This window comes from Cervus canadensis, chromosome 14 (assembly GCF_019320065.1).
Source record: "Cervus canadensis isolate Bull #8, Minnesota chromosome 14, ASM1932006v1, whole genome shotgun sequence".
NCBI classification, from domain to species: Eukaryota; Metazoa; Chordata; class Mammalia; order Artiodactyla; family Cervidae; genus Cervus; species Cervus canadensis.
Window position 1 is genome coordinate 53,422,949 of NC_057399.1, and position 27,089 is coordinate 53,450,037.

Here is a 27,089-nt window from a genome sequence, read left to right on the forward strand (position 1 = left end):
TCTTCAATTCATTCTTTTCTATCCTTCAAAAGGTAAATGATCCTGATGGAATTAGAGCTGAGCAGAATGGCTTTCTTCTGTGATATGCATAGCCAATGATGCGCGCTGCCATCATTAGCAACGTGGAGCCAGTTGCCTTGTGCGGCCGTGCCTGTCCACTCGGGCTTGAAGGCGCTTTTGAGAAAGACACTTAAACATCAAGCTCAGAAGCTTTCCATTTCCCCTCCCCTTCCCCCTTCCTCTGACTTCTCCCTTCTGTGTCGTCTCAGCAGAAAGCCAAAGTGTGAGCTGAATGTTTGAGAATCGAGCACAGAACTCGGCAACCCGTTCCTGGATTGGTATTTGAAAAAGTCTCAGCTGAGGATGTTTTGGGTTTTTTTTTTTTTCAGTCTAACTCTGAAAAAAGCATGACCAAAGTTGTAGGAGAAATTGGATTTAAGGCAGTTCGCAGCTTCCTTTATGGAAAATACCAGGGTCTCTCCCACTGAAACATGTAAATCAGATGAATCCTCTTCCATCCCTATGGTAAAACAATGTCATTTTCCTAAGTCCCACTCAGCCATACAGAAGACATACATATCATTAGGGATGGCAATAAATGTATTTGTGTGGGTTTGCAACTCTGCTTCAGACCACAAGGCAAACCCAGTTAAAACAACCACAGAGAGAATCATCTATCTTCATAAATTCAGTTGCAAAGAGAAATTCATCATGTTTACTGTCTTTAAGAAAGGAGTGAGTCTTATAATAAAATGTTCTCTGGTCCAGATTCTTTGTATTTATAGGGACCTTTTCCTTCTGCCTTTCACAGAGCGTGGCACATTCTAACTGCAGGCTGTACCCTCATTAACATAACATAATAAATAAGTTATGTGTCTTGAAATAAAGAAAGTGCTTGGAGAGGAGGAGGAAAGGGCGACCAGTCCCCGGTAAGTGATTTCCTGGAAAAGCTTCCAGCATGAGAAACTGCAGAGCTGAGCACTTTGAACCAAAATGCAAAAAAAGACAAAGGGCCTTTGTTAAGATAGACCCCACCCTTTCCTCCTTCCACACTCTCAAATCACAGAGAATTGCTGTGGAAATTTGTTCATTCACTCAACAAACACTGAGCACTGCTATGTGCCAGGCATTACTAAAATAAGAATATAAAAATAGTGAAATGGTTCAGGAACAATGCTGTTTGTTTGTTACACTTTGAAACATTTTTGCTATTATCTGCTGCACCCTCATCCACTGGTAGTAACAGGAAAACTGATCACTTTTCTAAGAGAAACATCCCAGGACTGGCTTTTAGGCTCATTGGTGGTGTTTTTCTCCCTCCTTTCCTGGGTCATAGAAAAGTGAGAGCCAATGTAATAAGCCCATCTAGGAGCCACAGAAGTCAAGGGCTGGAAGAATGTCTCTGAGCCATAGCGGTCTTTGAGCACTTTTATGGCCTGTTTGTCAGAAGATTTCTGCAGTGTCTGTTAGCTTTGTCCTTTAAATCATGTAATTCCTGCTCATGGGCTAGGAAATTCATATCACATTCATTTTATTACCCAGCTTTAAATGATTTTCTAAGAGGAGTATTTCTGAACTCAGTTTCTTTCATTTCTTTTTGGTGTCACAGATTTCAAATGGGAAAAAGACTAAATTCTGGAAATTAGTGGGACAGAGTAAGCCCTCTGAAGTCCAACTGCCTGGATTTTGAATTCTGTCTCTATCTTTTATTAGCTCTGAGGCCTTGGGGAAGTTATTTAACCTATGATAACTCACTTTTTTAACCTGTAAATTGCAGTTCCAATCCCTACCTCACAGACTTATGATGAGGATTCAAGAAGATAAAACATTTGGATGAATGCCTAGCACATATAGCTCACAAAAAGCAAAAATTGCAATTACAGACTGTTAACTTTAAATTTGGGGCCTTCCCAGGTGGTGTGAGTGGTAAAGAACTTGCCTCCCAATGCAGAAGACATAAGAAACTCAGATTCAATCCCTGGGTTGGGAAGATCCCCAGGCGGAGGGCATGCAACTCACTCCAGCGTTTCTGCCTTGAGAATCCCATGGAAAGAGGAGCCTGGCGACCTACGGCCCATAGGATCGCAAAGAGTGGACACGACGGGAGCAACTTAAGACAGCATAGCACAAATTTAAATTTAGTTCCCAACAGGAAAGAAAGCTGGACTATTTGAAACCATTGAGGAAAAAAAAAAAGGAATACTAGGAGCAAGGACAGATTAAGAACAAATTTGGCAAATAAATTGCATTTCACTGTATGATAGGGCTAGAAATTGGAGGATCTGAAGAACCAATGAATAATGGTACCTAGAGTGCCCTAAGTGGTTTGCTGTGGTCTCTGACAACTACAGTAACCATAATACTTTTCAGCCAAACTAGAATACTTCTGAAAACAAAAGGAGGTACTGCTTAATTAGGGCTAAACAACAACCATAAAGCAGGTAAATCCAGTCACTCCTGGAAGAAAAACCAGCCCAGATGGTCATCCTATCTAAAATACCCTTTAGATGACAAGGCAATGAGCTTGGGTGGTTAGACTGACTCATGTCTAGTTAAACAATCATACCCCAAAGGAGATGATCTGCAGAATTCCCTAGGGCTCTGCCCACCCAGCTGTCTCTTCACCACTTTTATCAATGACCTGGATAAAGATACAGACAGCATATTAATCAAGTTTACAGATAGCATGGACTGGGACAGAATAGCTAATACGAGAGATGTCAGAACTCAGGTCCGAAATGATCTTTAGCTGGAACATTAAAGCAAAGCCAAAGCATTACATAAAGCAAAAACATTAAAACAAATCAATAAAATTGTAAAGAAAAGAATGCCAAGTCCTACTTTTAGATTCAAAACAATCTATTGCACAAATGGGATGCAGAAAAGGTTTGCAACCCTCTGTATGAATGTTTAAAAATGTCTACAGGTTTTGATTGACCGCAAGCTTAATATGAACATTTAAAAGGCTGCTAGGTTAGAGTATATTTGCCGTGACTTTTCCCAGAGAGTTGTAATAGATCTAATAGACTAAAAAAATAAATAAATAAGCAAAACTTATAGTCATAATATAAGGCAACTGTTGAAGGGATTCTTGCATGGAGGAGATGGGATCAGATGACCCCCTTGGTCTCTTTCTATATTAAATTGCTCTGAATTTTAGGACTAGGAGCTTCCCAAAAGGCATAGCCTAGCTTATGTAAGTACTTAATTGAACAATAAGTGGTTGGATTTTAAAAAGCAAATAATGGAGGGTTGAACATAAATCTATAGTCTCCCATCTTTCCTAAAGGATGTTTCTGCCATCACCGTTAGAAGTCTTCTTCATAAAAAGAAAAATGTTAGAGGGGACTTTAGCCGACTTCTGCTTAAAATGTCCCCTGAACCTGATATAATTCAATCTAAGTGTTCTTCTCAATGGAATCAAAAGTTCAATTCTCTCACAAGTTACAAACGAATGTAACTATTTCCCCTCTACAGAGAATCTCTTTTACCAAGTGAACCAACACCTGGTATTAGGAAAGCTAATGTTTCGGTTGTATTGCTTTTTAGAATTTAAAGCACTGATGACCAAACATATACACTTCCCTTGGAATATCGAGAAAGGGTCACACAGACACTTCCCCAGTGAGTCAGTTATTGTAGTTGTAAAAACCAAACCCTCTGCAGCCTACAGTAACACTGATTTAAGGCCCCATTCTCTGAGCGCACAATATAAATCCTTCCAGCCAAATGTCCACTGATCTGGAACTAGAATCCACAAGACAATCATCTTCAAAGAATCTTATAGTGAAACTAATGTAATGCAATAAATTTAAAAGACCAGCTTGCTTTTCCCTTCTTCTGCCACAGTGGGAAAAAAACAACTGCAAAAACACATGAACCGATAATATTGCAAAATGGAGCCAGATCAGTAATACATGTATTTTTAAAGTTCCATGAATTTGGATATTAAATTTCATGTTTTTTCTTCCCCAGCTGTTTTTCAAGAGTGTTATAAAATTGCACAAGTGGCTAAGACCCCCACATCCATGCTCCTATTGTGTATGGTACAATACTGATATTGAATAATATCAACTACCCATCAGAATGCAATTTCTTGGGTTTAGCTACCATTCAGCACTGTTAAACTCTGCAAATGCCTTACTGACAAATGACTGATCTGAATCCAGTTGCTTAATTTTAACTGAGCAGCAGTGCAGTCCTTTTTCTACCTAATCTTTATTCCTTCCTTTCTCTTTCTTTTCTTTTACTTTTTAAAATTCTGGCCAAAAATAAAGAAAAGTGCTTTAATCCTTTACTTACCTTTAAATAAAATGTTCAGTTATCTCAGGCAAACAATAAGTCATAAAGTAGACACAGTGATTCAGGCAGTAATCTATGGGCACATAGATCATCCTGCAAGGCTACATTAATCATCACGCTTAAAGACAGGGCAAGTGGCATGACATCTTTTCAATTGTGTCTGTTGCAACTCAGCGACATTCAAGTATTTTTAATCTGGACCATTTGCGCAAACTATTTTAATCTAGAAACATTTCAAACCACACCCTGCACAAAATAAAAGCAGCACCAGAAAAGAACTATTCCTGCATACAAAATTTTTAATAGTTAAGAAATCGATAGGAATCATTTCCAAAATGATTCAATCCTGAAAATAAAAATGGTCCATGACAAAACCCAAGGTCAGCTACCTGCAAGCAATAGGATCTTCACCAAGTTACTTAACCTTCCCAGCTCTCAATCTACTTATCCATTAAATATGAATAACTGGGTCAACCTCATGACATGCTAGTAAGGAGTACTAGTTATACATGCAAATTCCCCAGTAACACGCATCGTGTATACTAGACATTCAAAATGCGTCCCGATTATTATTGTTGCAGTTTTTATCTTAGACGCTCCCTGTGCTTTTGATATGCTTACAGGCGGTTCTGATTCAGCAACAGAGACTATAAACAAGGATAGCTGAGGACACCAGAAGCTCCTTCATATTTGCGAGGGTCACTCTAGGTAACAGCCCCTCCCCCCTCCCCCTAAAGTACTCTTGTCTTTTCACAGTGGGATCTAAGACTGAATGCCAACACCTGGTACTTGCTACAAAGTCTTCTAGTAAATAAAACGTTACTTCTCCCCCACAGAAAATTTGGGAGCCCTTGATTCACTCTATGCCAAACAGGTTGTTGGTTGCAAACATAAACATATTGGGAATCATGTAGTTCCAGGATATCAGTAGGTGACTAACCCCTTTGTATGGAGTGATCCTATAATTGTGTAGCCACAGACTACTGTAAACATTCTATCTAGTAAAGATAATGAGATTCCTTTAAACAGTTCTTTTTATGCTGCAAAATACTTCTTCATTGCTTCCACTGTCACCTTAAATTATAGAGTTGTAGTTTTTAAAGCTAGTAAGTTCATAAATGACAGAGTTTTACTACCATTCTGGCTAGAATCCCAGGTTTGGGGACAATCCCCAATTCTTTGGTATAATCAGAAGGCTTTTGTGGCTCCTAATATGGAACCATATTTGTATCTTCTAAATCTGACTTGGAACAAGTCTAGGTGATCCAAGGCTGAAAACTGGCCAGTCATTTATTTGTTGAAGCGCAAGTCACATCATTAAAAAAATTTTTTTTTATTGAAGGATAGTTGATGTACAATTTTATACCAATCTCTGTTGTATAGCAAAGTGACTCAGGTAAGCACATATATACACATTCTTTTTCTTATATTCTTTTCCATTATGGCTTATCCTAAGAGACCAGATATAACTCCCTGTGCTATTTAGTAGGAATTTGTTGTTTATCCATTCTAAATCTAATAGTTTGCATCTACCAATCCCAAATTCCTAAGTCTGTCCCTCTCCTTCCCCCTCATACTCCTTGGCAACCACAAGTCTGAGCTCCACGTCTAAGTGTCATTCCTGTTTTGTAGATAGTTTTATTTGTGCCATATTTTAGATTCCACATACAAGTGGTATCATATGGTCTTTGTCTTTCTCTTTCTGATTTATTTCACTTAATATGATAATTTCTAGTTTTATCCATGTTGCTGCAAATGGCATCATTTCATTCATTTTTATGGCTGAGCAGAATTTCATTGTATATATGTACCACATCATCTTCTTTATCCATTCATCTGTTGATGGACATGTTTTGGCTATTGTGGATAGTACTGATGTGAACATCGGTGTTGTATGTATCTTTTTGAATTATAGTTTCGTCCAGGTATACACCCAGGAGTGGGACTGATGGATCACATGGTAATTCTGTTTTTACTTTTCTGAGGAACCTCCATTCTGTTCTCCACAGTGGCTGCACCAACTTACATTCCCACCAACAGTGTAGGAGGGTTCCCTTTTTTCCACACCCTCCCCAGCATTTGTTATTTGTAGAATTTTTGATGGTGGCCATTCTGACTGGTGTTAGGTGATACCTAATTATAGTTCTGACTTGCATTTCTCTGATAATTAGTCTTGTCGAGCATGCCCACTGATCATATGTATGCCTTCTTTCTTAACAGAAATATCTATTAAGGTCTTCTGCCCAGTTTTAACTGGGTTGTTTGGTTTTTGTTGTTGAGTGGCATGAGCTGCTTGTATATTTTGGAGATTAAGCTCTTCTCAGTTGCATCATTTGCAAATATTTTCTCCCGTTCTGTAGGTTGTTTTTTCATTTTCTTTTGTTATTGTCTTTTGTTTGTTTTTTACAGTTTCCTTTGCTGTGTAAGCCTTCTCATTTTTAAGTCTCAAAGCCTAGAAGAGGTGGAAAGCACAGCCATACCCTGACTTCGGAGGACTCTAGGGCAACAGGCACTTAGTCGTTGACTAAGAGAAGACTTTGCAGATACTGAGAACAGTCACTACTGGGAGAAGTGAGAACTGCTGGGTAGGACTAAAGAGAGCAAAGCTTGCAGTTTGGGGGTAAAAAGATGGGTGGATTCTAAAAAGAGTATCCAATAGAAAGGTGAAATGAAATACTGTTACAACATGGTTAGTACAATGCTTAACAAAGAGTAACTACTCAATAAACAACAGTGATGATGAAAGTGATGATGATACTCTGCCTAATATAGACTCTCATGCTCCAAAGGCTTCCATGTATAAAAACTACTTTTGATTTATTTCTGTGTGTCCAATATCTAGTTCAGTGGCTAGGAGACAGAAAAGGCTCAATTATCATTTGTTGAGTTGAACTGACCAGAAATGAACATAGAATTGCCACTGATAAGGAATTAAGAAAAGGGAAAGGCCAGAAAAAGAAAAAGCAGAGAGCTCATGGTTGAAATCTAGGTGTGTTAAACAAAATGGAAAAGGTAAACCTGAGGCCACAGGCGAGGAATCTTCTAGGAAAACACTGCCCACCAGGTACCTAAACATTCCCTCTGCTGAGCTCCACAGACCACACTCACCCGAAATCAACATGAAATAAATGATTGTTTCAAAACATGGGCCTCTTTGCATTTCGAAGCCTAAAATAAATTTTCCCAAGTAGGATGAGTCTTACTATTATAGCTAAGTAGAAAATTTTTAAAGGGAAGGCAGGTGGGCATTCAAGAATGTACAAAAGAGTCTGTTTCCCTGAGGCTGGCAACTGTAACTGACAAGCAAGGGAAGAAAGGGTGCCCTGCCTTAATCAATTCTGAATAACACTTCCCATTATTAACAACGACAATCACTTATATGTCTCTAGGGTTGACTGTGTCCCAAGCCATGTGTATATCTCAGCAACCCAATGAGGTAGATGTTATATTACCATCTTAACTTACACATACTCCTTGGAAGGAAAGTTATGACCAACCTAGACAGCATATTAAAAAGCAGAGACATTACTTTGCCAACAAAGATCCATCTAGTCAAGGCTATGGTTTTTCCAGTGGTCATGTATGGATGTGAGAGTTGGACTACAAAGAAAGCTGAGCGCCGAAGAATTAATGCTTTGAACTGTGGTGTTGGAGAAGACTCCTGAGAGTCCCTTGGACTGCAAGGAGATCCAACCAGTCCATCCTAAAGGAGATCAGTCCTGGGTGTTCATTGGAAGGACTGATGCTGAAGCTGAAACTCCAATACTTTGGCCACCTGATGCGAAGAGCTGACTCATTGGAAAAGACCCTGATGCTGGGAAAGATTGAAGGCAGGAGGAGAAGGGGGTGACAGAAGATGGGATGGTTGGATGGCATCACTGACTCAATGGACATGAGTTTGGGTGGACTCTGGGAGTTGGTGATGGACAGGGAGGCCTGGCGTGCTGTGGTTCATGGGGTCGCAAAGAGTTGGACATGACTGAGCGACTGAACTGAACTGAACTGAATGAGGAAACTGAAGCTTAGGTTAAGTAATTTCTCACAGAACTAAGGAGAAGAGTCATGTTTTGACTCAAGTTTGCCTAACTTGAGAGTGAATCTTAGTCATTCCCACAAACCAGCCAACTGTGATTATTCTGTAACACAATGTATTCAGAGATTCTACTATACCCTATTTTTTCCACTGTTTCATAGGCATTGCATTTGACCATAGGCTTTTAAATTGGGACTAGGGACTCCAGAAAGCAATTGTTTCAGAGAATATGTGAGTTCTCTAAAATCAAAAATGAGATGGCATGAATCTTTTGTTAAGTGCATATTTCTTGGGAGAGGAAGGTTTACTGTGACAGCAATTCTCAAGAGGGCTTGTGGCCCAAAAACACGTTAAGAATGACTGAATTAAACTATGCATTCAGTACAGGAGGCTCAGTCTCTATTATTCTGTTATGATAATGTCTCTCTGGAAATTAGTAAGGTTAGATAAACACTAAGCAGGTATGGATGATGAATCTGAATAAATATAAGTCTATTACCATTCTCCTCGTAATCTTGAATTTAAAAGGGCAGATGAGCATGAGAAAAAGAAAGAACAAAGTGGTAAGTGTTTTTCCAAGAAAAAGAGATACTATTCAAGAAAAACCAGCTCTGTTAGTTATTCTTAAAATATTGTGAATATTCTAGAGAAGAGAACGGTCTGACCAGTCCATTTCAATGCATTTTCCCATGTACGCAAAGAACTGTTTGCGTGCATGCATGCTCATTCATTCAGTCACATCTGACTCTTTGTAACCCTTTGGACTGCAGACCACCAGGCTCCTGTATCCATGGGATTTTTCAGACAAGAATACTGGAGTGGGTTGCCATTTCCTACTCCACGGGATTTTCCCAGTCCAGCAGTCGAACCCACGTCTCCTCCATCTCCTACATTGCAGAAGGATTCTTTACACGCTGAGCCATCAGGAAAGCCCAGAGAGCTATTTAACTACCAAGCAAATACAAAGACAGGCAGTGCTCTGGTGCTGCACCAATAGCATCCCAGCTCTCAGCACAGAACCGAAAAGGATCCAGCTCACAACAGCTGGTAGACAGAGCAACAGACCCATCCCAGAGACCTGCCCAGGCTTTCTGCTAATGCTATGGAGCGTGGGCAGTGGAGAGCTGTGGTCGGTAAGGGCAATAATCCTTTTTAACACCTGCTTTCTCCCCAGTGAGATTCAACTACCCCACCCAATTGCCCATCTCTCTCTCTCCAAAAGTTGCCAGGTATAGGTCACTGGAGACATTTTTTTCTCCCTGGACTTTTTGTCATGTAGATGTAATACTTTTCACTGATACTTCCTTGCTGGTGCTTTTTATAATTTTCCTTTGGTAAAAGCATTTCTGCACATGCGCGCGCGCGCACACACACACGCATGCACACACACACACAAAACTAGCAATCACACAAATACAGACACAGACCCAAACACATGTGCACCACAGCACAGCCTGTATACCATGTTAGTGACCAGGGAATAAGTTCTGCGGCTTAAACTGCTTGTCTAATTCAGCTTCTCAATGGTACCCTGGCTCTCACTTGCTTTAACACATTTGCCTCTGCAGAAAAATTATTTTCCTTTAAGGAAATCAAGAGTTTTCTCCAGAGGCATGTAGTCAACTGTCTTTTCTTTCCTTTAAGGAAAAAAAAAAGGCTCAGCATAAGCATTTTAGTTATTATTTTATTTGGGATCAAGAGTTCTTGGGTTTTCTTCCCCATTGAAGAAATAAGATAAAGTGATATGGCCTTTCCAATCTTATACCAACCCTGAGGTCCTGAGTTCAACCTCTCTCCAAAAAGAAAAATGTCAGGGCTGAAATGCACCCAATTTCACCTAATTTTCTGTGCCTCTGTCTTGAAGAAGATGGATTGAGATGGCTCACCACACAGAATGGGCACAACTTACTTGAGGAAATAAAAAACGCAAGCCTGTGGGTTAAGAAACTGTACCATTCTGGGGCAGGTTCTAGGCCCTCTGCACAATTCTCATTTTACAGCTTACCCAGGCCAGTTGTGTAATTACACAGAGCACTCTTTCTATTGGCAAGATCCATTGATCCTTAAGTGTACACTTTCTGGCATCCAGTAAATAAGGACGGTGAGTAAGCAGTGTTTTCTGCTCCTGGAACAGTAAAGGGCTAATTAGTTGCATTTGCAGATTAATGACTTTCAACTAGAAAGGGTGAATGCAAAAGGATAAGCCACAGCCACAGTGACAGAAGGCAAATAAAAGTATTTATAAGGGCAGGAGGAGGCGTAGGGGCCAGGAAGGGCTATCGATTGCTTCCGGCCTCTGCAATGTGGACACATTCCAATGAGGGAGGGTATTCTGCCAGCTTAAGAGGTTTTTGCAAAGGCAAGGCATAAAAGGAATCAGTTGATGGATACGAGGACGGCCATGAGGAGAGACAGAGAAAAGAATTCTCTGCAGAGAGAGTAACGGGGATCAAGAAACCTCTCCCTTTTCTCACCCCAGTCAGCCTCCGCCGTCTCTTTGTCAGAGCAGCTTTCAATTTCAACTTGCTCTCCTTCTGCCCTCTCACCCTCATCTATATAAAGGTTGACTTGATAGCTTGATAGGAAACTTCCTAGCAAGTATTAAAAAATAGCATTTAAATTCTCTGTTTATTCCCATTTCCTGAAATAACATTATGCCTCTAAGTTTGTCTCATTATTTTTAATCCTATCTCCCACAGAAGTGCAAAGGTACTATTTTATTCCTAGACATACTAGGTTAGTCAAAGCAGAGGTCTTTACTTCACTCATAAAGTAAAAAGAAGGTGTGAGGCTGGGGGTGGCAGCAGGATAGAGCTCACTGGTTCCCAGACTTGGGGATTTCATTAACTAGAAATATTTTAAATAAAAGTGGGGAGATGCTGTAGGATTTGAGATTTTCTATAACCCCAAGTAATCCACTGAAAACAATTTTCATTAACCATAATACCTATTATATAAAAGAAAAGGTGTTTTAAAACTAAAGAAGAAAGGACAATCTCAGAAAATGAGAAAGGTTTTTATTTTAAATGCATTTAGTTTGATGAAAAACATACTACCATCTCATGACACTTCTCATTTCTCCAAGTAGGATAAGCTTTCTGACTAGAGGCTAGTCCACTGATATTGAGCTCTCATTAAGCTATGAGCCAGGATTACCAGTCTGGGAATGTAAATATCACTTCTCTGGGCCAGCCTTTCCTGATCCAAACCCCATCTCCATGCCTGGGGTTACAATCCTTGTAAATTTTCACTGTATGTACTTTTCTTGCATTTGCACCTTAAAAAACTGTCATAAGCATATTTTTTTTTTAATAAACATTTTTATTTGCTGTTTGTTCCCTCTTTGTTGGTCCATCCTCTGCCCCCAGGGCTTACTTTTCTTACCTATAATATGCATTAGTAGATTTTTTTTTTTAAACTAGGTAAGATAAAAATCTCACTCTAGATAAAAATCTCATACTCCACCATTTACAGTGAGGTGACCTTTGGTAAATAATTTAATCAAGCTGTTTTTCCTCCTCAAGCTGGTTTTGGGGATCAAATCAGATGACACATGTTAAAGAGCTATGTCAGCTATAAAATTCTATGTCGCTGCAATTTACCAAAAGGAACAATGGATGAACAAGAATCTTCTCTTTCTTCAAGTTATACTTCTCCATCTAAACAAATCTGTTCATTGTCTTTCACATAAGTCTTGTCAGCCCCAAATTCCAGTCCACAGGAATGATTCCATCAGGATGATTATACATGAAATAAGCTCCACTCAGCAAAGACTTTACTCCTTGCCACTTAATAAACATTCCTGAGCATTTGCAACTTGCTAAGCACTTTTATGGGGCTTCCTTGATGGCTCAGCAGTAAAGAATCTGCCTCTAATGCCAGGGGACTCAGGAGATGTAGGTTCGATTCCTGGGTTGGGAAGATCCCCTGGAGGAAGGCATGGCAACCCACTCCAGCATTCGTGCCTGGAGAACCCCAAGGACAGAGGAGCCTGATGGGCTACAGTCCATGGGGTTGCAAAGAGTCAGACACAACTGAAGCGACTGAGCACACAGGCACTTTTATACAGTATCACTCACTTTAACTTATGCCAAAGAAGATAATTCAGCTATATGTTTTTTAATTGGGGGGAAACTGCTTTACAGTGCTGGGCTGGCGTCTGTCATACAACAACATGAAACAGTCATAATTATACATATATCATCTCCTTCTTGGGCCCCTCTCCTCCTCCTCCATCCCACCCCTCCAGGTCATCACAGAGCACCAGGCTGGGCTCCCTGTGTCATATAAACTCTCATTAAAACAGAATATCATCCCATTCTTCAATCTACCCTTGATTGTCTTTCTGGTGTAGATATCTTGATCCTTCTAATCAAGTCATTTCTCCTTGTTTTATAACATTCCTTCCAGTGTTGGTATTCTTCATAAAGACTTATTTTTTTCTAAACTGATGCTGTGTATGAAAATTAAAAACTTGAAGCTCTTCAAGTCCAATTCAACAACTGTTGACTGCTATAAAAGAAAAACTGCACTGAATCAGTTAAACAGGTAAGTAACGACTTTATTTAAAAAAAAAAAATGTTACAATAGGAGAAAGACATTAAACTCAACTCCTTTAAAAACAAGGCGGGAGGGATTTTTAAAGCTGGGGTGAGTTAATGGAAGAATGCTGGAGAACTTAAGCTTGGAAGAGTGGTCAATGGGACTAGGCCATTTGTGCTTAATTGTCCTCGTAAGTGTTAGATTCCTACCCCCAGCACACCACTCAGACGCTGGGAGATAAGGGCTCTAACTTTCTTCATGACTACATTTCAAAGGGATGGTTCCCAGTTCATTAAGAAAGACATTCTAAAGATAATGATATTTTCTTTTCTTCCCCAAATACAATTATAAGCCATGTATCTGTTTGACAGTGATATAGCATTACTCCAGGGTCTTTTCCATCCTATCCAAATCCCTCTGCCCCTATGACTAATCTTCATCCTTTTGAAATGTTTGCCCACCAATATTCCATCAAATTTATGAGTAGCATACTGTTTTAAGTGTCAGCTTTCTTTGGTGTTTTTATTTCTGCTACTTGCAAATCCAGTCCATCCAGGTCTCAGAATTCCTTGAGTCCTGCCTCTCACCACAGCACTCTCTGCTGCACTTTAAATGCCCCCCATCTCCCTTTTATTACATTTAATCACATGGTAAATTTAAAAGATGAGTCCAGATAAAGAAGGCTCATTAACTTTAATGGGTCACTTTTTATATTTGGGTGAAAGGCCTTAAACCCTTGTAAATTAGGCTGGGATTTATAAACCATGACAAACGTGATGACAAATACTGATTTCCTAGTAAATTCCTACAACACACTATATCCCCATGCATGATGAATTGGTAGTGTTCCTTTCTGTTATTATTTACACAAATGACTTTGACACTGTCTCGATACATGGGCAATATACTTAAACCCATGACAGATCTTACAGATGAAGATAGAGCCATATATTTCCTTTATTTGACTTCTACTAAAATCAAAAGGACAAAAGCACAACAAAACCTGACTATAATACATATATGCACGCAGGCACAGAGAATTAAAAACATACTTTCTACCCTGTTTAAAAAAATAAAAGCAGACCAATTTAAGACAAATTCAGTTTCCCACATAACTGCTCAAATTACCAACACTGTGTGGTTCTATTTCCCAAATTATACCCCTGTGGTAAGATTCCTCTTTAAGCAAACTATAGAGATCAATCAGCTACAGCCATCACCCCTTAATCCCGCTGTTAGACTTTTAGAATTTTCCGCCACCAGTGAGTTATTGCTTGACAAGTGTTTAAATATTATACATTATGAAGTTTAAATAAGAAATTATTTACACAGGAATATTTTTTAAAAAAGCATATTACCAATTATATAGTTTCCTGAACACTTAATCATGCAGCCAAGTGGAAAGCCCTTCAGGAAATCTGTCCTCTACCATTTCCCCATAATGAAGGGTGCCTCAAAAAATACTCATTGAATCTCCACAGCCACATTTCAAGCACCTAATCTCACTCTGCAGTGCACTCTGCCACTTTCTGTCATCCAAACAAAACGCAGGTAAATGATGGAGAAGCTGAGCTTAAACCCTTTAAATATTTACTGGTGAAGTCTACTCTTAGTAATACATGCTGTAGTGTTAGACTCAATTTCATCCTTGAGTCGCTGGCAGACAGTTTGGGCAGGCTTGCTGAGAAGTGGAGGATCTTTCCTTCTGCTTTGCCTTTGAGGAGAAGCCATCCGCTTATCTTAAGTGAATTAGTTTCAGAACTTTCCCCGCGCATCCACTGTATCAGCAAATCAGTCAGGCCTGATGAACTGACGGCCCACTTAACCCGGCTCTGTTAGCTAATGGGAGAGAAGGCCCACGAGGCTACCTCTGCGGAACTGGGGTCCCCTCCCCCTGACCAGGCCCTGAGGAATGTGAGTCCCAGCCAGGCAGCGTCCCCTCATTTCCCAAAGGGAAGTTGGTGCAATTTGCTGGACAGAAAACCAACTTGATTAAGGTGTCATTTTCTTTCACAACAGGGGTCTGAGCCTCTGTGAACAGGAGACATGCTTCTTAACCATGCCTGAGGCTGCCTTTAAAAACAGAACCATTTCCCAGGTCAGGTGGGTCAGAGGCAGAGGTCTCTGACTGCAGGTGGTGGCGGAAGCCTTCCCCCTTGCTGGGCTTTTATTGAAAGTTAGAAGGAATTTAAAGTCCCCGGGAAATGTGATTCTCATTCTTACAAAGTGAGATAAATCCATACACGCTAACATGAGAAGGTATCAAGAATATAAAATTAAAAAGAAAATCCCATCTACATTTTTAATCTGTGTACTATGTGTAGATGTAATTATGTGTGTGCATTTTTTATAATTTATATGTACAGTTTCCCTGGTGACTCATTCTCTAAAGAACTGCAATGTGGAGAGATGTGGGTTCGATCCCTGGGTTGGGAAGATCCCCTGGAGGAGGGCATGGCACCCCATTAGTATTCTTGACTAGAGAATCCCCTTGGACAGAGGAGCCTGGCGGGCTACAGGCCATGGGGTTGCAAAGAGTCAGACATGCCTGAGTGACTAAGCACAAGAGTGTGTGTGTGTGTGTGTGTGTGTGTGTGTGTGTGTGTGTGTGTGTGTGTGTGTGTGTGTGTGTGTGTGTGTGTGTGTGTGTGTGTGTGTGTGTGTGTGTGTGTGTGTGTGTGTGTGTGTGTGTGTGTGTGTGTGTGTGTCTGTCTGTCTGTCTGTCTGTCTGTCTGTCTGTCTGTCTGTCTGTCTATACAAAGAAAAACTCCAAATGGATCTGGTTTCAATTATTATCAGTGGTTACCTTGAGGCATAAATAAAGAGAAAATAAAGAGAAAACCAGGAATTGGCTATGAATTTTTGCACCATTAGAATTTTTACAGCAAGCATAATGGCCATCATCATTTTTGAGTATAAATAAAGAAATAATTTGCCCCTGTTTGCTTAATAGATTATCACACTGGCCAATTTAAGCATTCGGGTTCAGTGCTAAACTGCAGATGGGAAAGGCAAAACCTAATCTCCTTCTCGGCTTACAGCCAACAGATAATCTGACCAGAGTAGTTACAGAACAGATTGTAGACCTTCACAGGAGCTGCCAGGTGGGACTTTTGAGACCTCCCTCTGAATCTTTTCATGAATGTTCTGATATCTTTACAGACCCAGCTCTGCATGCTTTATGGCTAATGAATTAAATGCCTTTAGAACTTGATCTTATCCCTCTTTTATCAAAGCATGTTTTCTCAAACACATCCCATGCTTTACTTGGTATTAGCCTCTTTACAGCTTTGTGAAAAAATATTTAAATAGTATTTTGTTGAGATTTTTTAAGGTATTTATAAGAAAAGCAGGTTAAATTCCCTAGTCCCAATTCTTCTTCCAACACACAACCCCTCTAGATATCAGAAAGACCTGCCCGTTGCTTTTCTGAAAGAAGAGGAAGGCCCATCATTCCATAATTACTCTCTTGCACAGATTGGCACAATATCAGAGCTAACACAACAGAGCACATAAAAGACCAGGGTATAACATCTCTGCTGCTGTAAATTGAAATAATAAACTTTGGCAAACTCGAAGGACAGCAGATTCAATTTGATCATCCTCTCAAAGCAGACTGAGAACAACAGAGGGAAGCTGACTAAATAGGATTAGAATCTATTTTATTTGATTATTACATCATTGGATGAGGCAAGATGTAATGCAATTCCCCCAAACTGTTAATTCAGCATTCACAAAATAATGGTAGAAATCAAATTTTATATTCCACATTCAAAGTCACTGATTTTCAAGCTGAAAGAGAATTTTCTAACTTCTTTTAGCTTCAAGAACTCTTTCTTGAAGCAAACAGTAGGGCCAAAGTCCAATGTGTAAAACAGGAAAGGGAAGCTTGCTCTCTCCTATGGGAGAGCAAGGGCTGTAAATTGTGCCTACTTTTCCCACTTTCCAGACCCTCTGCAAGAGCCTTTGGAGAATTCCCAGGTCTACTACGGAGCACCATTTGGAAATTGACCAATCCAGGCCATCACCTTCATTTAAAATATGCAGATGTTAACTCTTAAGATTTCTAGCTAAAGATAAACTTAGAGAAGGGGGAAGAAAGGGAAACCACATTCAGACAAAGATGCCTATTTGGAGATCAATAGTAGATACATCTTGTAAGGGGATTAAGTGATACTTGTTAACTTTTGACCATCTGTTACACGCCAAAAATAGTGCTGAGTGCTTCATGAGCAAGCATTCACACAATTGATTTTTATAGGCTCCCCATGAGGCAGATACTATTATTATGACCATTAAACAGATGAACATATTTAGGCTCAGAAAAGTTAAATGACCAGAGGTTAGGCTCACACAACTCAGAAATGGCAGAGCTAATTCAAACCCGGGCAACCCCTAAAATAGTAGGAAGGCACATTTTACTGGTTTCACCACACACAATGCACATAACTGGGCACATCTACTACTGGAACTAAAATCCTAATCAATACGTCTGTAAAGACTGCCAAGGCTACAGTCCCTGTTTTGATCAATCCAGCCAACAAAGACTACTTCTATTAAGAGTAACATCCTCAAATCCAAAGAAATGACCAAATGAGGCAGTATAGCACACATTCTGAAAGATAAGATAAAAGTCCAAGTGGGCTTGAAAACCAGAATACACATCTTCTAAGAGGCAAAAAAAAAAAAAAAAAAAAAAGCTGGAGCATCTGGGGACAAAACCAGACCTGGATAAAGACAAGATGAAAAGAGATAGCCAAGGACCAAGTCACAAGCAATTCTGGCAGGAATCAGAGCAGACAAATTGAACGTGAGTCAGCAATGAAGTACTGTCATCAGGAATGTGAGGAAAATGATCACAGAATGCCCTGTAAGAAGTGTGATCCCCAAGGACTCCGAAATAAACCTTCCAATGTCCCATTCATCAACTCACGCCTCAGATCCAGCCTGTGTCTAGTACTGGCCGTGATACTTTTTAAATAATGGAGAGAAAAGGATAAAGGCCAAAAAAGGCAGAATTGACTAGAAAGAAGAAAAAAGGTTTTTTGGAGGAAGATTAAAAGATGTTGAATTATTTAACCTACATGAGATGGCATTAAGAGTACCATAAAGAGGGGTGTGGGGAGTTCACAACTGTATAAAACATCCCTACATAAGAATGCTGACCCCCCTCTCTGTTTACATAAAAGAAATCATTCATTGGTTCACTGAACAAGAATTTGTCAAGAACCCACCATGTTCTAGGGATACAAACATGGAAAATGTGTCTAATTTGTGCCATGGAAGGACTTCACAACACAGTGGAGAGCTAGAGAAGTAAACAAATAATTACCATTTCTGCGGGACAGATGATCATAGAGGCATACGCAGAACACAGGGACACAAAGGAGGGAGTGGTAAAAACGCTGGTGCGGTGAGGCCGGGGGCGGGGGCGGCAACTGCGCAGTCTCGAAGGAAGAGGAGGAGATTTTTCAGAATTCAAGGAAGGGAAGAACACTCCGGGCACAGGGAAGAGTATGTGCAAAGGCACAAAAATGGGAACTCATCGAGAACATTTATGGAATTTCAACTAGTGCACAGAATCTGAAGATTGGTATATAAGAGAAGGGCAGAAAATAAGCCAAAGGCATCAACTGGGGCAAGATAATAGAGATGAATTTACGTCAGCTAGTACATTGGATTGGAGAAGGCAATGGCACCCACTCTAGTACTCTTACCTGGAAAATCCCATGGATGGAGGAGCCTGGTGGGCTGCAGTCCATGGGGTCGCAAAGAGTCAGACATGACTGAGCGACTTCACTTTCACTTCTCACTTTCACACATTGGAGAAGGAAATGGCAACCCACTCCAGTGTTCTTGACTAGAGAATCCCAGGGACAGAGGAGCCTGGTGGGCTGCAGTCCAGGGGGTCGCACAGAGTCAGACACAACTGAAGTGACTTAGCAGCAGCAACAGCAGTACATTGGGTTTATATCTAGCTAGTTAAAACATCCTGTAACAAAACCAAAATACTTTGTATCAATCGGAACAGGCTCCCTGGATGCCATCCTCCACTCCAGATGTAACTTCCCTGCACTGGGACTTTCAGAGCTCCTCACAACTCAAGGGTAGTTGTGGGAAAACATTCACGTATCTTTTTGAAGCCTTGAGAACACAACAAGAAATATAGTTTAAAATAACCAGAGTATGTGGACTGATTAGCTGAGGTCAGTGAGTCCCGCATGATCAATGGGAAAGCAAGAGGTGTGGACTTAGGAAACCAACTCAGCGCAAATTAGAACACTTCTTGGGCATGCACTGATTGTTTCTCTGATATTCCTGTGGGGATCTTTGCTCCCAGTCATCTGGAATCCTTGGTACAGAAAATAACATAGACGTTCAAAAGAAAAACATTACCTGGGGATGTTACTAGGAACATGGGAAACTTACGTTATCTAAAAAACCAGACACTTTTCTGCATACCAATAGCTCAATAAAAGCGATATGGAATTGGTCAGCGGGGCTCTTGATCCTAGAAGTCTTGAGTCCTCCAGTCCCATCTTTAAAAACTTTAATTCTGTCTCTAGTTCCTTTTTTCCAAACTGCATTGATCACTTTCAATCCTTACCTGCGGCACTGGCCACAGCAGGTAGTGACCAGGACTGAGACCTCTCCTTTCCAGTTCTTAGACCAGAGTCCATTTTGATACTATCATGGTTGTTCACAGTGTTCAATATCATCCTTGCTAACATTTTGGGAGTTTTTCCTTACATGAAGGGGAACTGCTGAAGAGTTTCAAACAAAGATGTCACATGATCAGAATGATATAAAATTTTTTTGAAGGATCCTTGATTGAAAAGTTACCAGAAAAGAGTGAAGCTTCTCTCCATGGAGAGATCTAAGAAGACACACAGCTTTCTTGTTTGAAGGACAAACATTTCAATGCTGGTCATCCTGTGTATGGACAACTTGGGGGAAATGACTGAAGAGTTTGCACTTCATTTGTGAGACCATTCCATTGTCGAGCACTGTTGGATACATGAGACAAGTGCTCCGGCCTGGTGTGCTGGTAAAACCCAGAAGGACTGGGTAGAGAAGGAGGTGGGAGGGGGGATCGGGATGGGGAATACATGTAAATCCATGGCTGATTCATGTCAATGTATGACAAAAACCACTACAATATTGTAAAGTAATTAGCCTCCAACTAATAAAAATAAATGAAAAAATAATAATAATAATAAAATGTTAAAAAAAAAAAAAAGAAGAAGAAATATGGTTACATTTTCCTCTCACCTGTTTAAAGGAGATGAGAAGTGTGAAAGAGATGGATGGGGACTGGGCTCTTTGAGTGACAACCTCTATCTCATAACTTTGTTGTTATTGTTCAGTTCTTAAGCTGTGTCTGACTCTTTGAGACCCCATGGACTACAGCATGCCAGGCGTCCCTGTCCTTCACTATCTCCTGGAGTTTGCTCAAACTCATGTCCATTGAGTCAGTGGCGTCATCCAACCATCCCATCTTCTGTCACCCCCTTCTCCTCCTGCCTTCAATCTTTCCCAACATTAGGGTCTTTTCCAATGAGTCGGCTCTTTGCATCAGGTGGCCGAAGTCCTGGAACTTCAGTTTCAGTCCTTCCAGTGAATACTCAGAGCTGATTTCCTTTAGGATGGACTGGTTGGATCTTCTTGCAGTCCAAGGGACTCTCAAGAGTCTTCTCCAACACCACAGCTCAAAAGCATCAATTCTTTAGTGCTCAGCCTTCTTTATGGTCCAACTCTCACATCCATACATGACTACTGGAAAGACCATAGCTTTGACTAGATGGACCTTTGTTGGCAAAGTAATGTCTCTGCTTTTTAATATGCTGTCTAGGCTTGTCATAGCTTTTCTTCCAAGGAGAAAGCATCTTTTAATTTCATGGCTACAGTCACCATCCACAGTGATTTTGGAGCCCAAGAAAAGAAAACCTGTCATTGCTTCCACTTTTGCTCCTTCTATTTGCCATGAAGTGATGGAATCATGATTTTAGGTTTTTTTTAATGTTGCGTTTTAAGCCAGCTTTTTCACTCTCTTCTTTCACCCTCCTCAAGAGGCTCTTTAGTTCCTCTTCACTTTCTGCCGTTAGAGAAGTATCATCTGTATATCTGAGGTTGTTGACGTTTCTCCCAGCAATCTTGATTCCACCTTGTGATTCATCCAGCCCAGCATTTCTCATGATGTACTCTGCATATAAGTTAAATAAGCACGATGACAATATACAGCCTTGACGTACTCCTTTCCCAATTTGAAACCAGTCTGTTGTTCCATGTCCAGTTCTAACTGTTGCTTCTGACCTGCATACAGATTTCTCAGGAGACAGGTAAGTGGTCTGGTATTCCTATTACTTTCAGAATTTTCCACAGTTTGTTGTGATCCACACAGTCAAAGGCTTTAGCATAGTCAATAAGCTGGAGGCATAGGCATTGCTTTATGTTGAAATTCTCTTCACGCTGCTGTGGCAGGTGACCCCTGACAGCAAGTAATCCCAGGCCGGGGCCTCTCCTCCACGCCGTTGCCCTCTCCTCACCAGAGACGGCAGGCAGGCTGAAGCACGGGACCAACTGAACAGTCCAGGAGTCATGAGGGCAAGCGGGCAGGAGCTGCCATGGAGGAAGAGAGAACTCCGAGGTCATGCAGCAAGCCAGGTGACTGAGGAGGATCAGAATCCACGCTCAGCTTTGCATCTCACCACTCAAGATCTTTCCAAATGTACTAATGTTAGTCACTCAGTCGTTCACCTAAATCCAGTCATTTCCAAATGATATTGTAAAAAAAATGTTAAAACTCAGCTTTCTCTTTAAAAAAAAAAAATTGTATTTCTTGGTCAATCACGTAACCCCAGTCCTGAATGTTCCCCTGCTCATTTTTCTCATTTTTAAATCACCTGCTGATCTGCTACTGTGCAAGCATTTTCCTCCTCATTTACTGAAGCTACCACTTTTTTTTTTCTTCTTTTTTTTTCTCTTAATGCTCACCTAATTAACAGTCAAGCAGCTCTGCATACAAAATCTCCAGGCTTTAACATTTTCCTTCTGATTAGAAGTTTAAAGAAAGAGCTGTTGAGGTTCAAAAAAAATTTCTTCCAAGAATTTTTTCTGCTCAAACATCACACCATCCGTTCTGAACAAGGACAGTGCGAGCAGCAGCCTCTAAAATCCCCAGAGACTGGGAGACCTCTGCTCCCTAAGATGATCACTGGATGTTTCGGGAGTCGGCTCCTCTGAGGCCACACTGTGGCCAGACAAGCTTGACCACAGGTAACACACTAGAACCATTCAGAAAAAGCCTATTCAACTAATCTCTTTTTATTGTGCTATCCTCAAGAGTTTTTCAAAAGCCATGCTTTCAAACTCTTATTAACTCACTGAACAATCATTTGTTGAGCACATACAAGATGCTAGACACTGAACTAGGTGGGAGAATATCATGGTGAGCAGATGTAGTCCTTTACCTAAGGGAGTTTACCGTCTATAACAGCAGCTCCTAACCTTGGTTGCATATTGAAATCATCCAGGGAGTTCTGACAATTACCAGTGCCCAGCCAACCCCAGAGGAATAAAATCAAAACCTCCTGAGGCGAGGAATAGTTTTTAAAGGTCCCCAAGTGACTCCAAAGTGTAACCAAGGTTGAGAACTAGACATATCAGTCAAAGAATCATACAAATTAGGATTTGTATTACACAAATCATACAAATTACAGCGTGCTGCAGTCCATGGGGTCCCAAAGAGTCAGACACGACTGAGCGACTGAACTGAATCATATAAATAGATGTAAAATTATAATATTAAATAAAGGCCATAAAGAATTAGTCACACTTTGAGAAGGCTTCAATGCCGCTCATTTATACATGCAGCCAAGATTGGCTGAGCCTCTGCTGCTTGTCAGAAACTACAAATGTGATAGAACTATGGGCCATAACCTGAAGACACTGGATGACACTGGTCATGCGGCCACCCTTAGCAATAATGAGTCAGACGTTAGTATAAAGAGAATACTGAGCGACAGGAGATTTCTCGTCATTCCCACCTGCTCCATCAAGGGAACCCATGTGATTCACACCAGGCAGGAGCCCTGACCTCGGGGCACAAGTCACACCGAGAGCCTGTCCCTCCCAAATGCCGGCAGGAGATCTGAGCAAGGCCACGTGACGAGCCTCAGTGCTGAGGGGACCGACTGGCGTAGAGGGAAGTGGCTCAATAATCTGGACTGACAAGGGGTGTCCAGGAGGAGGAAACAGGAAACCTGACCTATTAGGTCTGTTGGCTGATTTAAAAAGGAAAATAAATTCGGTAAGGCTCTAAGCAAGATTGTCTTGGATTTGCTAACGGATATGAGTAGAATCCTTATATAATGAGCTGCTTTAAATAAACAAACAGCATTCTGGCTTTACAAAAGCTTCTGGGTACTGGAGAGGTTATTAAAATAAGAGAGGTGGTGATTTAGCCCCAACATTGCTGTCCAGACCCTCCTCCCATATTTGAATGCCTTCTTGCTCCTGCTTATTTGAAAGATGGTCCTTCAAGAGAATGTAGTTTTTTTCCTTGTTTCATTTTGTGGTGTTTTTCATTGTATCAGACAGAACTACACCTTAAAAAGCACTTATTTGTTTGTTACATTCTTTTTTTAATCTTTAATGTCTTTACGTTGTAAACCTGACTTCACACAAGTCACTCCAGCCACCATCGAATTGTCACAAAGCCGATAATGTTCGACACCAAGGATCACGGACACATGGATATATACTTATCTTCAATGAGAAATGATTTTTTAAAATCCTTCACCATCCATTTTTAATTACAATATGATGATAGCATATTTGTTTTTTTAAAACATGTACTCACAAACACTGTAGGAAGCAAATGGGCTGAGAATCCTCCATGTTTCCTATGATCCCAAAGAGAGAGTTGCTAAGACTATATTTGATTCCGAAGGGGAAGAGAGCTTCATTTTTAATAAGTACAGAAGATTTGGATTTAATGTAAACAGCACACAAAACCCACACTGTGAACTCACCAGCTTTGTTCTGACGCCACATCCTAGGTCTGTCCCATGAGGGATTATGCTTTAAGTCTGATTTTCTGAGGAGCGGCACAAAATGGAACCCAGAAGCTCTGTAGGAACGTAGTGTTAGGAAAGACCTCCCGTTTACACAAATCCTCTCTTGTTATAAAACATAATAAATGTGGGAAAGGGGTGGGGAGGAGGGGCAGAGAAAATAAGATGAATCTGCAAGGTTATTACCCGGAGCTCACGCCCTCACATTCTATACTAAAGGTAGAACCTTTGACACAGAGCTTCCTAGGAATTAGCCAAGGGCATAAGATGATGCTTGGCTGTTTCCTCAGGCTGTTGAAGCCCTATCTGCTCTACTGAAGAGCGTGAAGAATTCTCCTGCCACATCACTTAAAATGTCTCTACCATCACAAACTCAATGCTCAGTCTTGTCATCTTGAAACCATCCAGCCCAGTGCTATCCTTTATAACCTGTATTCCACTAGACCCTGAACCAAATTAAGATTATATACATTTCATGTGATGTAGTTAACGTTCGCCACAAACACCAAGCCAGTTTCCCAATTCTTCTGTTATAACATGGCTCTACCTGATGATTTTAAGGTTGTCACAGAAAGTGTTTGTTCCCCAGGCCATCTTCTATAAAGTAATATCTAACCAACATATATGGAATTTTTTTAAACCACAAGATCTGGTTAGGATTTCAAAAAGGATTGTATCTCCAAAGTAGTAATAAACGACAATAAAGCAAATCATTTTAATAGGACAAACTAGAGCTATTAAACACAAAAAAGTCAAACTGCAAAATAGTATATGTATTATAAAAATGTTCTCAATTCTTCCTTCCTTTTATTTTTCTTCCTGATGACATGCTTTTCATACCTAAACTTAAATCTGAAGTTTTCCTTCCTTTATAGGTATCGCAACTACATTCAAAATACAAGATCAAAATTTCTAAGATCAATGTTTTTCAAAGGACCAAGAGCCCACTACTCAGTCCAAGTGCCCACCACCCTTGAAAAAGTAAGCCAATGAACTGAGGTTGGGTTAGTTTAGGAAATGATGCCTGAAAAAACAAACATGCCATTTCCTGTTCCCCACTGTCTTAATTATTTGCTTGCAAGAAAACAAACTAAAACAAACCAAAAACTTTTAGTGGGCTTATGTAAGCAAACCACTACATGACAAATTCTGACTCAATGAGACTTTTGTAAATTCAGACTAAAATTCAGACAAAATAGTGTGCATTCAGACAGTTTTAATTAAATTTAAAGACAGAGTTGGACTTTTATAGAAGTTCAGAGACAAACATGCCAAATCTATTTATCTAAAGATATATTTGAAAAGTCTTGAAACTAAAAGAATCAAAATAAATTCAGTCAGCATTTCTCAGGCAGGAACGGTACGCATCACAGAAGTGATAACCCTCATCTCTTGGGATCACTGAGAATGCTCTCTTCTTCCAAGTAAATTCCACTTTACCAAACCCTAGGAAGGTCTTATACAACAACAGCAACCTGCCCTAAAGTGATGTTTTTCCCTGAGACAGCTACTTTAGAAAGATGCTATAACACTGACGGTCAGGAAGGGAAATCATTGAGTATAGATGAGGAAGCATAAAATTTTCCTTCTTAGAGTCAAGGTCTGGATATCTGAATAACTTAAGACAATAACCGACATACGTTACATACCTGAGCACCCTGTTGTTTTGTGAAACAATAATTTTTAAAAGGGAAAATAAATATGCTTAGAATTTTGCACAAGAAATTTAGAGTGAGCAAAAGTAAAAAAAAAAAAAATAATAGTTTCTGCATGCTATGCATTTTGTCCTGCATGCTAGGTATCTTCTGCTTGCCTCCCCAGGTTATCATTCACCCTTTTCCAACCTGCTTAGTGACCTGGGAGGCTAATCCACATAGACTGCATCAGTAAGCTCCCTTCATCTCTGTTTTCCAGCTGAAGGAGGTCAATGGAAGTTAAGGTCAGGCGATCAGGGGCAGAAGGAGAGTGGAGGCTGGAGGTTGGCAGGGAAGGACATGAAATATCAATACTAATGTGAATAGGGACCAAATTAAAAAGATGGAATGAGCTGAGAAAGATGGAAACATCAAATCAGAAGGAGGAATTAAATACGATGCAGAGAGCCTAAAGCAGGCAATAAAGTAAAGGATGAGAAACCCAGGAGGTGGGCTTAGCTTCCTCAGCAAACAGAAGAACCGCTTAGCCGGTGTTGCACCATGAGTGGGGCTCTGCGTGGGGATTTCCAGGCCTGAATGCCAACTGATAGTGATACTCTCAAAAGGAGCGGTTGAGGTGTCTTCATTTTCAAACCAAGGGTTTATCAGCCTCAGAAAGCTGCCTGAGATACAGCCCAACAAGCCTTGTTACAGGCCATAGTTGAAGTATTTCTCATTTCCTACTTTCAGGTACAAAGAGAGAGCCAAAATAAATGGCTCCTGAGTCCACTGCAATGCCACACTTCAAGTATTTCATTTCAATTCCATCTGTTTAAAGAAGAGATGGAGTCAGCAGGTAATTATGTCCAGAAATATATAAATGTTTTAATATGACTGGAAATATAAATCTGCACTGTACTCCCTGATTTCTTCCAACCACCCCAAACCATTCTCATTATTCAAAAGCACTCACCAGATCCTACTTCATGAAGGAAACCATCTAGTGCCAAAGACTCTTACATATTCCCAACATACTCCCCCAAACTTGAATGATAAGCAATTGTGTTCCCCCGGATGTGCATATGAAGCCTAGCAAAGAAGAACATAAAATAACAGGAAGAACAGGCAGAAAACAAACCCAAAGCTAAAATTATCAGTGGAACTGATTAGCATATGTATAAGAGACACTTGTACAGATGTGAGATGCTTTCTTTAGAATGTAAGTTCTCAGAGCTGTGATTCTTAATCAATTTTGGAGTTGTGACATCTTATCATCATTTATTTGCCTTTTATGATCATCATCAACCTCCTCCCAAAGTATATTTTTAAATGAGAGTGAATAATTTTTATTCTCCAGCATTTGCTTTTATTTTTACTCTCCTTGAGAATCACCCTAGAGGATCATGCTGGCCCATACAGTTAGCAGTGGGTAAGAATTTAGTGAGTTCTGCCCTTTTCCTTTTTCCTTTTTTACTGTGGGTACTGTAAAATAGCCACTGCCAC